The following is a 15,736-nucleotide window of genomic DNA, read 5'->3' as shown; positions in this document are numbered from 1 at the left end:
GGAGCAAAAACGGGACAGGTGGGAGTCAGGGTCGAAAAAGGCTTGCGTTGTATAAACAGAAGTCCCCAGACAGACTGACAACAGGAGATTTGACAGGACTGGGTTTAAGTAGGGACAGGGAGTCAATCAGAACCCGCAGCAATTGGCGCCAAATGAGCAGGCACAGGTGATTCACAATCATCAATAATCATGACAACTTTATAAGATTTACATTTTTAGCGTTACAAATATTGGCCATCTTAATTCGTAATTTACCAGCAAAGATTCCTGGTGCAAAATAAAAAGTAAAAAAGTAAAAAAAAAAAAAAAGTTATTTTATTTTAGTCCGATTGATCAGTACTAAGGGCGGGTCGGCGGCTGAGTGATTGGTGCGGCACAGTTCTCAGGTCATCGGATCAACTCCAGCTACCAGCCTTCCTGTGCAGAGTTTGCATGTTCTCCCAGTGCTTGTGTGAGTTTCCTCCAGACACTCCGATTTCCTCCCACATTCCAAAAACATGCATTTCAGGTTAATTGGCCGGTTCAAATTGTCCCTAGGTATGAATGAGCGACTAAGTTGTCTTTCTCTGTGTGCCCTGTGACTGACCGGCAACCAGTTTAGGTTATCTGAGGCCCAATGCCCAAGGCTCCAGCATCCCCGCGACCCTACTGAGGATAAGCGGTGCAGATAATGGATGAATGAATGATCAGCATTACTACTTCATCATTAAAATAATCTGCACAAGCAAAATGACAGACACTCTTATCTGACACGCTGCTTACACATGCTGCTTCCTTGTGTGGACTGCATGGTCGTAAAACTTCCGACTGTTTAGACTCTCATGCCAAGTTGAGCTACAACATGACTTCTGAGAATGCACATATGAGAATTGTCGTGAAAACTATTAATAGTATTTAGAATAGACCTCTGGTGTGATCAAGTATGAAGCCAAAAGAATAGATCATGTCTGCGCAATAGGAGATAAAAAGCATTGAGAAGACATTTTTTCATAACAACTTCTGACAGAGATAAAGTGAACCTCCAATTAAACACAAGATGTGCTATACAATGGACGCTGCATTTGTTGTTCGGCTCTTTGTGCGTATAAGCATGCGCACATAAACAAACATGACCTGCTTTCAGTGTTTTGCCAGCAAATAATTATCGGAAAGATTGTATGTTAAAAGGCAAAGTGGGTGATGATGTTGTCCTGTGACAAACATTACATGCAAGGCCATAGGTGACAGTTTTGTTGAAACAGCAATGTTTTCTAACTTTGAAGAAAATAGAAAGATAGATAGATAGATGGATAGAGATAGAGAGATATACATATATAGATAGATACATAGATAGATACTTTATTCATCCCTGTAGGGAAATTCACACTTCCAGCAGTATCAGTTCTTTATTAACAGATTAACAGGATGGCCTCGGGGTGCTGTGTTGTAGTTTAGCAACAGCGGAGTGGATGACGTCACACGCAAGGCCAAAAGTTCGACGTCCCTGCAGCAGATGGAAATCTTTGTGCCCAGGGTTACACCACCTCGTGTTCACTTAGATAGCAAGTCGAATAAAGGCATTTTTGTGCGTTAAAACCCATAACGATGGGATAGACAGTAATCCAAAGTGTAGGTTTCAAACGGGACGAAAAACACCGAAGATAGAAACATACACTTAAACAATAAATCACAAAAAAAGGAGAATAATAAAGAGCTCGCGGCGGCGCCTATGATGTCTAATAACACTTAAAATAACACACCACACTTCTCACACAAGTTTTCCATGTACAAAAATCTAAATTCAAATGAACATTACTCACTGTGTCACAACAAAGAATGACCCGAAACATCAATGCTGTATAGAAACAAAGCCTTTACCATGGGTAAACTGTAAGACATGGAGCTAAACCTCGAGTCATCAGCACCAGGATGTTAACTAACAAAATACAATCTGATTTTGGGAGTACATATCTACATTCCTGCAGAGTCTCTAGTCTCAAGTCTTTACTCATCACGGTACATTGTCATGTCAAACACAACAGACACAAGCGAAGCCATTCGGACAACTTTGTTTACATGGTGTAATCTCTTGAACTTAGCTAGGAATGGAGTGGTAGCAACTATTTTCTTTGACTCGCCAAAGAAGACAGAATTCTAACGATCCAGTTCATCTAGAGCAGGGGTGTCCAAACTCTTGAAAAAGCAGCCCTGATTTGGTGAGCTGAAAATGTGTGAGAGCTGACTATTTACCCTGGCAATCTTTGGACAGTCTTCAATAAATTTACCCTCCGTGAAGGGCTTGCGGTGCTTGGCGATGAGCGCCACAACCTCGTAGCTCGCCTTAGTAACATTTTCATTTGACTCGCAGGGTCTCAAGAAAAAGTGGCGCTGTGAACTTAAAACAGCTTCCAGGTGCTTCATCTTTTCACAGCGTTCGTTTTCAGTTAGCTTATAGTAGTCAGCATGTTTTTTCTGGCAGTGCCTTTTGATATTATTAGCCTCTTTGCTAATTAGGCAGTACCAGTTGTTTCAGATTTCGGTAAATAAATGCTCCAATTTTCATTTGTCCTGGAGGACGGCCCTCACAGTCAACTTTTCTTTTTTTTTATTTGCAATCACCCTATCAGAAAGTCACGGGCAAGGTGGCCAAGGGACCACTGCCATGATCTGGTGAAATGGTGAAATGTTTTTTTGTGGTTTTGGAAAACGTATTTTATACTGCGTTCAACATTACTGGCGGGCCACATATGATTAATTTTATGACAGAGGCTGTGGGTCAGAAAAATTTGATCACTGAACCGGCCCTCAGTTTTAATTTATTTTATCTTATTTTTTTCTTGGAAAACAAGACAAATAATTTTCAAAATAAGCTAAATTCTCTTATCCAGCACATGTTTCACTGTTTTGCTGATTTTAAGCGTATTTATTTAAAAATATTTCTTGAAATGGGAAAAAATATATATACCATGACAAGAAAATTTTGATTATTTTAAGGTTATTTGTTCTCGTTTTCAAAAAACAAGTAGAAATATCTTAAAACACAAAAGATTGACTTCAATTGAGCAAAATAGTCAACCAATATTTTTTGTAGTGCGTTGGGCCCAATTCAAATTGTTGTCAAATATGTATTCAAATATTTTAAAGATTTATGGAAGCTACACATTTAAATGCATTTGCAGATTTTTATGAACATACTTGCAAACACTAAATGTCTTTCAGTTCAAACTTTTTATTTAGCCACATGTCAAAAACTGTTGAAACTATCAAACGTAAACAAAAATATTAAATATTCATCATCAATGTTTTTCAACTTTTTTCCATTTAATTTTCTTTGGTGACACTTTATTTTCTGCAATTAATGAAATGAAATGATCCGCATTTGTATGTATTGTATTGCAGCCATGTAAGACGCTAACCTGCTTATTGGGGGTATTAGGGGTTCAGTGTCTTACCCAAGGACACTTCGACATGTAACACGGACAAGCCGGGATTCAAACTGGGATCCCTTGATCCCAAGATGAGCGCTCTACCTCCTGAGCTTCTGCCACCCGATTAACTATTCCCCAACCCTTCCCACTTATCAGGATGCATTCTAAAATCTCAAGTACTCTTTGAAGTGCCTTCTTGAACTCCTACAGGTACTTAAGAACAAGTGGCTCACTATATACTAGTATGTCCGTAGATCAAGTAACCGTCGATTATAATTTTCTTATTGTAAACAAATATGCAGTCCATGATTTCCATTCTTGCATATATTGGTCAAGTCCATGACACTATGAGAAAAAAATGCCAAATGAGTCCCACCCATTGGAATGAATACATATCGAATCTCCTTGTAAATCTTAATGGGAACTGAATGACGCTGAAGTTGAACTTTAAAAAAAAATCCATTTAAGTTAAATTAATGATGTGATGGTATGATGATTTTAATGGTATTGTTCGTCGAACATTTAAAAAGAAACATTTTCTCTGATAAGTATGTGTTCATGATGCTCAACTGAGTTTAAATAGCCTTTATATATATATGTATATATATATATATATATATATGTATGTATATATATATATATATATATATGTGTATATATATGTATATATATATATATATATATATATATATATATATATATATATATATATATATATGTGTGTATATATATGTATATATATGTATATATATATATGTGTATATATATGTATATATATATATATGTATATATGTATATGTGTATATATATATGTGTATATATATATATGTATATATATATATATATATATACGTGTATATATATGTATATATGTATATGTATATATAAGTATATATGTATATATATGTGTATTTATATGTACATATATATACATATATATATATATATATATATATGTTTTTTTTTTTTCTTACAAAGCCTATCTGCTTTTATCTTACTTTTATCATCGGTGTTCCGGCCGCAGAGCGCCTTAGGCTGGAGGAAGGGGGCAGAGGGATGGGGGGAAGTGAGTGATTTTATTCTACAATGAAATTGTTGAAAGTAAGAAAAGGCCTTTTTTTCAAATACAATCTAAATGACAACCCAAACTCGAAAAAAACCTGACGAAAGAAGAGTTTATTCAGTCGCATCCATGAGAGACACATACTTGCACGCGCCCTACAAGCAGCTCGACAAGAGGCTGCAATGATGATTTGAACCAGACAGGAGGTGTCAGCAAAAACAATATTTTGAAGTTACTGACAACACCTTTAATATCACATGTGTTCTGATCGTGGTTGCTTTCGTAGCTAATAGAAAAATTGATGACTAATCGTTGCGGCCCTAATTTAAAGGTGGCTGAAAATATGCCTGCTGCAAATGTAACACCACAAAAAAAGTTGGTTTTAGCTACACAAATAACCCTGCCCTTTATAAAAGGCAGATTTTAGTTCTGCAGTACTGCCCTGTTACCACTGCTGTGTTAAATTTTTATTACAGTGTGTATTTTCCGAAGGAATATTTATAATGGCGGCGCCCTCTGTTGGCTGCGGCTGCATCGACTCGCTACAACGGGTCAGGTGTATCGACATTTCGTTCTGTGTACATTGTTACAAAGAATGACAATACAAAGGAAATTATTATTATTATTATTATTAAATACTCCATAGCAAAACTTTAATTTGGGTATTTTTGTATTCTATATCTTTATTTTATTATTTTATTTTTCAACACAAGGATACTGCTGGAGCGTGAATAAAGTATCTAATCTATCTATTGATCTTTATCGATCTCCATCGATCTCTATCAATCTATCTATCGATATTTATCTATATATCCATATATTTATATATCTATCATTCTCTATCTATCTAACTTTATCATTCTATATCTATCTACCTATATCTTTATCCATCAATCTCTATATTTAATTATCTCTTTCTATCTATATCCCTCTAACTCTATCTATCCCTATCTATCTATCCTATCTATCTCTATCTCTATCCATCTATCTCTATCCATCTCTATATCTATATTAAATTAAATGAAATGATCTGCATTTATACAGCGCTTTTCAAGTCAATGACTTCCCAAAGCGCTTTACAGTGTGCTTCACATTTCCCAATAGCGGCCGTGCAGCCATGAAAGGCGTTAACCTGCTTATAGGGGGCATTAGGGGTTCAGTGTCTTACCCAAGGACACTTCGACATGTAACACGGAGGAGCCGGGATTCGAACTGTGATCTCTTGATCCCAAGACAAGCGCTCTACCTCCTGAGCCACTGCCGGCCCACTATTACTTGTTGGCAAGGAAACTTTAGGTATGGTATTATAACCTGGTGGCTCTTTCTGTGTACCCGTCTTTCTTTTTATAGGAATTTCATGTACAGAGTAACTTGGACATCTGAGTTTTTATAGTCAGGTGCGCTCCATTGTTCGGAAATGACAGTAAACTTTTTTTATTACCACTTTTAAACAATCTTCTCTTTACTCGAAAGAACTTCCGAAAAGGCTCATTCATTCAGATTTTGGCATTGATCTAAAAGAACAAAGAAAAGACTTCAGAAATCCATTTAATGACGCCAATGTCTGCCAGCGTGCCAAGTGCCGGACACAGTAGACTGAGCAAGTGTCTCCTTTTTGTGGCCGCTCACCCCTGACCTAGCACTGATTGTCTTTTGGTTTGTTTATGACCAAAACATGAAGCAGGTGCCCGCGCTGTTTCCCACGCCACTTGACGGTGCCCCGCTATGCCATCAGTCTCTTGGGAAAGGGCTTTGTTTCTTGTCTTTGCCATTGGCACCAATATGGCTTCGGAACAAATGATCCTTTTTTTATTACCGTATTTTACTGACTGCAAGAAATTTGTACCGTATTTTCCGCACTATAAGGCGCACCTAAAAGCCTTTATTTTTCAAATACAGTGCGCCTTATATATGGTTTGAACAATTTTATTGGCACTTTTAACAGCAATTAAACACATTCACAATTTCATTATATCATATTCTAACAATATGGATCAATATTAGGTCGCACAGTCTTGCAACTAAGGCCTTAGTTGGGTTGACTAGATTTTCCCCCGAAGGCGAAGTAGTCGGATTTATATACCGGCGTTTCATTTCCTAACCAAAGTGTTAATCATCATTTGAATCAGTCACTATTGGCTAAAGTTATTCGGAGGTAAAGGGGGCGGATCCTTTTTATCATTTACAGGCTCGCATAGGCTAAAGGGGCGAAACAAAGCCTGCAATTGGCCGAAAAAGATGAATGTGAATCACACGTTGGGTTGCACTACGGCATAGAGAAAACATTTTTTACTATTCTGTATTTGTAAATATTTTACTCTCCTGGATTTACTACACTCACGTTTGTAAGAGGACCATGGTTACGTATCATTATTGAACGTAATGGCTGCAAGAGAACTTAGGTGAGCTATGCGGCTTTATATTTTCCCGGTATATACGATTTTGATGTTTCTGTGATGAGTCTATTTTTAAACTAAATTCGATTCAAAGTGTTTATTGTCACAGTAAAGAACCCCGTTTCCCTGCAGAATAAAATTCTTACTTTGCTGTCCACACAGTTGCCAGCAAAAAATAAAATGGAAACTAAGAAATGGTTGGCATTTCTTGAATCCCAAGACTTTAACCTTCCGAATGATATTTTGGAACGATGCATTTGAGTGATTGGTGACATCGTACAGACATTGTTTCCATACATGTCTGAGACACGTATTTGCTTCTTTGCAAGCTTTCGGAATGTTAAGGGGGTAATAAGTTTGACTGAACTATCTGACTGTTTTGTCGACGTTCCCATTGTAGCGCCTTATAATCCGGTGCGCCTTATGTATGGAAAATATAGGACCAAAAACTATTTTTGGGGAGTGCGCCCTATAACCCGGTGCGCCTTATAGTGCGGAAAATACGGTACCTGCACCTTATGGATTGGTGCGCCTTATATGCAGACAAAATTGGAAATTCGTTGTCATGTTAGTGCAATTAATGATGAGTCCATCAATCCATCCATTCATTCATTGTCTTCCACTTATTCGGATTCGGGTCGCGGGGCCAGCAGCCTTAAAAGGGAAACCCAGACGTCCCTATCCCCAGCCACCTCCTCCACCTCATCGGACGGGATCCCGAGGCGTTTGCAGGCCAGCCGAGAGTCACAGTCTCTCCAGCGTGCCCTGGGTCACCCCTGGGGCCTCCTGCCGGTGGAACATGCCCGGAACACCTCTCGAGGGAGGCGTCCAGGAAGCATCCTTATCAGATGCCCGAGCCACCTCAAATGATAAGTCATTAAATTTCATCGCTAACCACAATTGCATAGCAATGGTAACAGAACTGATTCCTACCCACTAAACCGCTGTGGAAATTAATGGTTGTGCACAATTGCATAATTTTGAATCTAACGGGAATCAAACCCAGATAGCGACGTGGAACAGACTTAGAGGCAGTTCTATCTCATTATCACACTAATTTTAGTCACAGTATCAGATATTTTAGAGTAGAGATATTTTTTTATTTTTTCTCAGCTCAAACTAAGCATTGTAAGTAACAAACGTTTTGAAAATTTCTGGCCATGTGTTTATTATTAATTATTATTATTATTTATAATTTTCAGTACAACTGAATTACTTTCCACAATGCCGTTCTCTTTATCCAGATAAGAACAACCAAATTACTTCCCTTAATGCCCCTCAGTGGTGGGCTTTGTAAAGTTGGTTGCACCATGGACTGGTTTAATGCCTGACAATAGTGTCGCGGCCTGGCCAAATAATATAATCAACAACTTGGTACGAGAGTAAAAATGTTATGTTGATGAAATAAGATCTAATGCCCATTCATGACTCGTCTGCATCCCTATGGGTCTAGTGGATGGGACCTGGTTGGTTCGATTCCCATGTATATTTAAAGTAATACTGTCATGGTTGCCATGGCGCCTAATTGGCCACGCCTGTGTGTGTCACGGTTGCCATGGTGCCCAATTGCCCCCCCCCCTTGTGGCGCCAGCTGCGGCTCGTTGATTGGCTTTCTGTCTATATTAGGCTCAGCGCTCTCTTGCTTCCTTTGTCAGCCCGTCAAACGAACACAAGACGTGGGTTCTGACTCCTGGTCCTGTTTTCCTGTTGGTATTTCCAGTCCAGTATTGTTCCCGTTTATTTTTGTCCTGTTTAATTCCGGGTTCCAGTTTTGTTTCTGTCTTTTTTTGTCCTGTTTGTTATTTTCTCCAGTTTTTGTTCCCGTCAGGTTTCTCCTGTTTATTTCGATATCCTGATTCGTTATCTACCTTGTCTGCCCCGTCCTGTTCGGTATCGACCCCATCTGTCCGGTTTCAACTCGGGCAATTGGAATCAATCTTGTCGGTCTCTGGCTTCCTGTCTTTCCACGCCAGATGCATGATTCCCCATTTCCCCTAAAATAAAAGTGTGAGAGCGTCACGCGATTGGGTTCTGATCCTGTTCTGGTTTTCTGACAAATACAATTGTATACAATTGTGATCAGCGGTATTTTCTGACTGATCAATGCACAAATACAGCATCTGTTCGTCGTTTGTGCAACCTTATATATGAAAAAAAAAATCCAAAAAGTCAATTATTTGGTGGTGCCACTTATAGTGAGGAGAAAACTGTACTTGGCATATTTACCACAAGTCATACTATGTCTGTCAATCCAAACTTCTCTGAAATTTTACTCCTTGAAAGCTTCCTTACCACAGTAGGCGAACATATCTAAAAATTGAGTTTGTATAGAAGAAGAATGTAGACTGTGGGTTTAAAACCAGGTATTCTATATTTTTTATGTCCTCCAGCTGCCGACAGCATTCAAGCAATCACCTCCACCTCAGCTAGTATACATAAGCTTAACAAGATTTAATGATGTAGAAATTGATTCGTCAGCAAAATTCACATACATTCACATCTTCAAGCTCTGGCTCCACAGTAGTTTGGATTTGAGGGCATTAAGGTATTTTCTCTCCATACATTTATGCTCATAGTCATAATTATACTTTGTGGTACGTAACAGATGGGGACAACCATATATTAGATCCAAATACTACCAGACAGCATATACAGTGTTGTTATTAATGCCAAATACCAGTTGAGTTTCTACCTACGCATACAAGGTACATTTTTAGCTTTGCTAAAGGCTACCAATGGGATTATTCATTTATTGCATAATCTGGATGCCTTAAAATCTGAAAACCAGCAACTGGTGGCAGTCAATTCATTGCTAGTCTACTAAAAAGTGTTGTATTCAAAGGGTTAAACTTTTAATGGAATTTGAACTATTGAAATCAAGGCATTTTTCAGAATGTATTTCAATTTAGGTAGAGGTCCAGGGATGAATTCCAGCCTCCTCATGCGGAGTTTGCATGTTCACCGCGTGCTTTCCTGGGTTTCCTCTGATTCAATTTAACTAAGGCCGAACCATAAACTGAGCCATTCATGGGAACAAAATGGGCTGCAAGCAACCCACGTGCTAATTGCTGGCTGTATAAAACTTCATTCCTCTAGCACAGGGGTCGGGAACCTATGGCTCGCGAGCCATATATGGCTCTTTCTATGAGAACCTGTGGCTCAGAGACAAATTTGATTGCATGCAAATTTTCTCCATCTCGTCCAAAACATAAGCTACTAATCTAGTTCAGATACACGCAGAGCCAAACCAGAACTAACAACTGAGTAGTACTTCGCAGTATATACAGGGCATGTTTTTCACTACAATTTACAGTCAAGGTGTTACACGGAAAAAAAAAAAAAAAAGAAAAAAAACTCGTTCTGGCTGTACAACGCTAAATAATCCGTTATATAAAACATCACTATATTATCTGTCTTCAGTGTTCAGATACCTTATGATGAATCCACAGAACAAACTGTAAATGGTTTTGAAACCAATATGTATGAAAAAAAGGGTCAAAATGAGTTTAACCGATCTTGAGTAATTGCAAGAAAGAGACAAGTTTAAAGTGGTATGATTGTTGATTTTGGGACACGGGCTCTGGCATTATTCTCTTTTCATAATTTTTAAGCTTTTGTCTGGGGCGCGGGTTTAGCAATTTAGTAAATTTGTCTCATAATATATGGTGTGGCTCTTTCCCAAAATAAAATTGATATATTTTGCCTTTATGGCTCTTTGAGTCAAAAAGGTTCCCGACCCCTGCTCTAGCAAGTATTTTTAGTATTTTTTAAGAAAATACGTATCGAATATAGAAATTATTTGTATATTTATCCATCAATGTATTTTGATATGTAATGATTAATCATTACAAGCACCTGTGCCCGCTCGTTTGCCGCCAGCTGCTGCTGGTTACCTGATTGGTTCCCTATCCTATTTAAGCTCAGTCCTTTCACTCGCCTATTGTCAGTCCGTCAGCGAACCTCTGTTTTCACAAGGCAAGGATTTTTTACTTTGACTCACGTCGGTCCCGTTTTGTCACCCATTTTCCACTCATCCATTCCGGATTTCCCCGTTTGTCTCCTGCTACGACACGTTTTTTGACCTCGACTACGTTTTGATCTCCCGTCCCGGCTGATGACCTGTTTTTCCGTCTAACTACGCTATGATCTCCTGCAACGGAATATCCACTCCCGCATTCGGATCCCGTGAGCCTCTTGCTTCTCGCGTCCAGCGAGCACCGAATCGCTCGCGCTGCCTTTCCTTTATATTTCAATAAATTTGTGACTAGCGTTACGCATTTGGGTCCTACTTCTGTTCTGGTCGTGACAAGATATCTTTATTTTAAATTCTAAAATAAGGCAAACAGCCTGTCTTTAAAATATATTGATTTAAACATGATAATTTCAATGCATTTTACTCAATTTAAAATAAATTTCTCCAGGCAGTGAGCCTCTGGATTTTTCAATGAAAGAAGTTTGCGTTGGCTCTAAAAACATTTTGTAAAAATGTCACAATACTCTGCAAAAGAAGATACTGAGGGTGCTGGGAAGAGAGAAGTGCGCTGAGGCCCAGCTCTGCCCACACCTACTGCTTGGCTGCCGTTTCTGGCTGTTTACAGTTTGTTCGCTGCATTTTATCTTAAAGTGTCTCAATGGTGAAACTAAATTGTTCATTGAGCTTCCATAAGGATTCCTAAGCGACGTAAATGGGGTCTGTGTGTGTGTGACACCTTGACTTTGAACTGTACAGGGAAGTATGCTGTTTATATACTGGACTGAGACATATAAGCCCGACCCCTGTGCTAATGTGTAAGTTATACGATGTCTAAGACATAAAATTTGATTTTCCCTCCTGCCCCCTTTTGTTCCTTATTGAAAAAGGCTTCGATTTGTTGACAGATTGTCAGGACCAGAACGGAGACTTGTTTGCGTTTCTCTTAGTTTTATTGGGAAAAAGGGAAAGAATAGTACACACGATCCATAGGTCGCTGGTCGTGGGGAGCAGGTTGCTCAGACGCAGAAGTGGTATTTCCGTGGCGAGCAATGGCGGTGTCAAGAGCGGAAAAAAACAGGTTAGTAGCCAGGACGGGGTAGCAAAAATCGTGGTTGAGATCAGAAAAAGGGTCAAAGCCGGGAAAAAGATGGGAACCAGAACAGGAGAGAGTCAGGGTTGAAAAGCTTGCCTAGCGTAAGCTGAGGTTTGCAGACGGACTGACAACCGGTGGCAGAAAGACGGGGGTTTAAAAAGTGAAAAAAAGTCAGCGTCCGAGGCAGTTGGCGCCAAAGGAGCAGGCTCAAGTGCCTCGCTTAAGGAATCATGACACAGATAGCATTTTTATGTTGAGAAAAAAGCCCAGGTTTACTCATGGTATTTCCTGTTGTTTGTTCAAAGACCAATATTACAGTCCAAGCTGTTAATGGATTAAATATTTTGTATTAATAGTAATCAAGTCAAGTTCTTTAAAATGTAGAAGGGAAGGAACACTGCCCAACAAGCACACTGAAGTCATTGACTATGGTACGACAGTTAATATTGCTTCCATTGTACCTCCAATGACTCTCCTAATTAGAGCTGATCCTTCCAGAAGCCGTGACCTCTGACTTGCCGTATGGCAGTTTTTCTTCTTTAGAATGTCGTCCACCATACTTGGAAATAGTTGAGTGATTCTCTGATGTTGTATTCAGTAAACACTAGACCCTTATTGTATGGAGTTACAGAATGCACAACTGGACGGCAGATGTGGGCCATTCCAGTTGAACAATGAACTGTCCACGTATGTTTTATCTGAAGGAACTCTGCAACCTCCTGCAGAAACCTCTTTCGTTTAGAGATATCCCAAATCGTTTCAATTTTTAATAGAATACCAATCCGATAGCAGGGAAAATCTACCAACTTTTTTTGGTGTACTCTATTATAATTTTTTATTGTGGTAGGAGGTCATAGAGTTTGAAATTGGACAATTAATTTTCTTAAATACTGTAGCTACCACAATTTGCTATGCACAATATTTCTCAAATTTCAATTTTAGATGGCCAATGCATTAAAGGATTGCTTTAGTCAAATGTTTGTTGTGATTACTTTGTCTCCGCTTGCAATATCCAGAAATTGTTGAAGTCTAGTGCCGAAAAAGGATTTGGAATGGACCGTGTTGCTTGAAATGCCAAATTATGAGCCAGTGTTTCTCAACAGGAGGGTCATACCCAAAAGTGGGCCTCAGACCGGTTTTGGAGCTTTTGCCTTGGCAAAACAATGCTGAAACAACAAAAATTAACTGAGGGTTGATTATACTTCCTAACAGTAGATGGCAATAATGCCCTGCAAATGCAAGTTCAAACCCGAAATTTCACAACACAGAAACAGACTGGCCAATCGCAGATGCAATGGAGAATATATCAGATCCGGATTTTATTATATCGAAGACAAAGCTACTGAATTGAAGTGTTTTTGTCACGGTTGCCATGGCGCCCAATTGGCCCCACCCGTGTGGCGCCAGCTGCGGCTCATTAACAGATTGTCTTTCCGTCTTTTTAAGCTCAGTGCGCTCTCTCTTACTTGGTCAGTCCGTCAAGAAACCTCTGCCCCGCACGACGTGGGTTCTGACATGATCCTGTTTTCCTGTTGGTATTTCCTGTCTGGTATGGTTCCTGTTTATTTTTGTCCTGTTCATTATTTCCTCCAGTTTTTGTTCCCGTCTTGTTTGTCCTGTTTATTTTTCATATCCCGTTTCATTTCAATCCTGTCTGTCCTGTCCTGTCCGGTATCAACTTGGGCAATTGGAATCAATCTCGTCTGTCTCTGGCTTTCTGTCTTTCTACGCCAGATCCCTGCCTAACGTGCTTGACTCCCCATTTCCCGTAAAATGAAAGGCTTGTGTAAGAACGTCACGCGTTTGGGTCCTGATCCTGTTCTGGTTCTTGACAGTTTTGGATTTCAAAATAGCAAATAATTAAGTATTCAAGGGACTTTGTGTATGATTTGACCACTAGATGTCGATGTATTGTGTAGTTCAACTGAAAACAAGTACTAAGCAAATGGAAGAATACAAACTACGGAGACTCATAGTGACCAATCGGCAAAAGGGTTTTTTTGTCATTTTTTGCCAACCTTTTCGCAACCTTTATGTTTTTTTCGAGTACCCTTAACAGCAAGATGGCCTGTTTTTCAATAATAATTACCAATTACACTTAACTGGACCATATCGGGTTGTTGGTTCAAAAGACGTTAGGCTATTACACATTGAAGGTGTACAAGTTACTATGTGATTCAAACTGTTTCCTTGTCATCGTCTTCAAAAACGAGTACAGTTAAAGTATGTTGTCGCCTATTGTGTTTCCCCTATTTGGATGGAGCAGGATGTTAAATGGTTACTGGAGCTCAGCAGCTGTCTAAACAAAGTCTGAAAAATTGTAATGTTTTCCAAAAAGGGCCTTCTTCCGGTGCCTACACTTAATGCCATCATATCCAGCAGGTTTTCTTAGTGCAGTGGGCGAATACATCCAAATATTGATATCGTCAATACTTGGCAAGTATTTGGATCGGATCAATAATATTGTCAAAGGATCGATACTTCAATCCTTCAAATTTCCTCAAAGCACCGGTTTCTTATGTAGATAACGCAGCCCTTCTTTCACACCCAGCGCCCTCGTCTTTTCTGTAAATTTATGCCCAATTGTGTAATTGACAGGAACACTTTTAGCACCACTCTACCTGGCCTGCTGCTGCATCCAGCCTGCCAGGCAGAAGAAAGGAACAGTTACAACCAGTATTGGGCAGGTTACTTTAAAAAAGTAATTAGTTATAGTTACTCACTATTTCTTCCAAAAAAGTAACTGAGTTAGGAACTGAGTAACTCTATCGTAAAAGTTACCAGAGGAAGTAACTATTTGTGTTGCTTGGAAAAAAAAGGTAATATATGTCAAAGAATTTGAAATTTTCTGAGCAGTATTTGAGTCAGTTAAATAGATAAAAAACAGACAAGTAGTTTTGTTATAGGTTCTTGTAATATGTATTGCACATAACCAGAAAAAAAATTAAATTGAAGTGCAACAAAAATAAACAGTAAACAATATAACAAAACAACGATCAGCAGTAAACCATTTAAAGTGAGTGTAATACATAATATCTAACTCTCACAACCTGATGCAACTGGTCAAGTAGACATAGACTACTGTATTTCAAATTACTTGTTCACAACAAAATTAAAATGTAAAACAACATAAAACAAGTTTTACTCCATGGAATAAATCACAATCACTAGTCAGACAACTGCTCAAGTAGACATATACGACTGTACTTCAAGTATTTTCACATAACAAAAGTAAACAATTCAACTAAGTGTGTTCAACAAAGCAGTGTAAAATACTTGAATCAAACTATTACAACCTGAGACAACTGGTCAAGTAGAAATCTGCAACTGCAATTGAAATATTTTGTTCCCAACAAAAGTTAATGGTAAAACAATATTAAGTGACCATCTATTACCTCTTTTTACCTCTCTCACTTCCACACATCCCTCTATCCCTCTGTTCTGCAGTTTAAGAACAATCCATGTTTAAAATAACAAAGGAGCCACTGAGAAAGAATCCCACATGATGCTAAGTATTGTGGATTTATTGTGCTCTTTCTTGTGATATTATGGTAGGACATTTTCCATTGCATGACATAATCAAGCACACATTATTTTGTGTTATTGTAGAATGCAACCGTGTTAGGTTGAATGAGAGCCGTGTTCATGCTCGCGTGTTGATGGTGAATAAATGTGCAAAAGGCTGACCGAGGATGTCCTGCTTATCGCGGCTGATTTGCATTAAACAAAGTAACCCAAACAGTAACGGCGTTGTAACAGCGGAAAAATTAGTTAGGATATGTCGTTACTGAAAAAATAACGCCG

The 15,736-nt window shown here is 38.8% G+C and overlaps 1 protein-coding gene across 1 annotated transcript in view; it reads right to left on the bottom strand.

The window, feature by feature from the left end:
* Nucleotides 1-15,736, bottom strand: part of olfml2a (olfactomedin-like 2A) — a 41,444-nt gene that overhangs the window by 24,693 nt on the left and 1,015 nt on the right. The window lies entirely within an intron of this gene.

The sequence above is a fragment of the Urocampus carinirostris genome, chromosome 5 (genome assembly GCF_059441175.1).
Source record: "Urocampus carinirostris isolate Australia breed hairy pipefish chromosome 5, RoL_Ucar_1.0, whole genome shotgun sequence".
Taxonomy (NCBI): domain Eukaryota; kingdom Metazoa; phylum Chordata; class Actinopteri; order Syngnathiformes; family Syngnathidae; genus Urocampus; species Urocampus carinirostris.
Note: the sequence above shows the minus strand (reverse complement) of the source record. Positions and strands in the feature narration are given on the sequence as shown.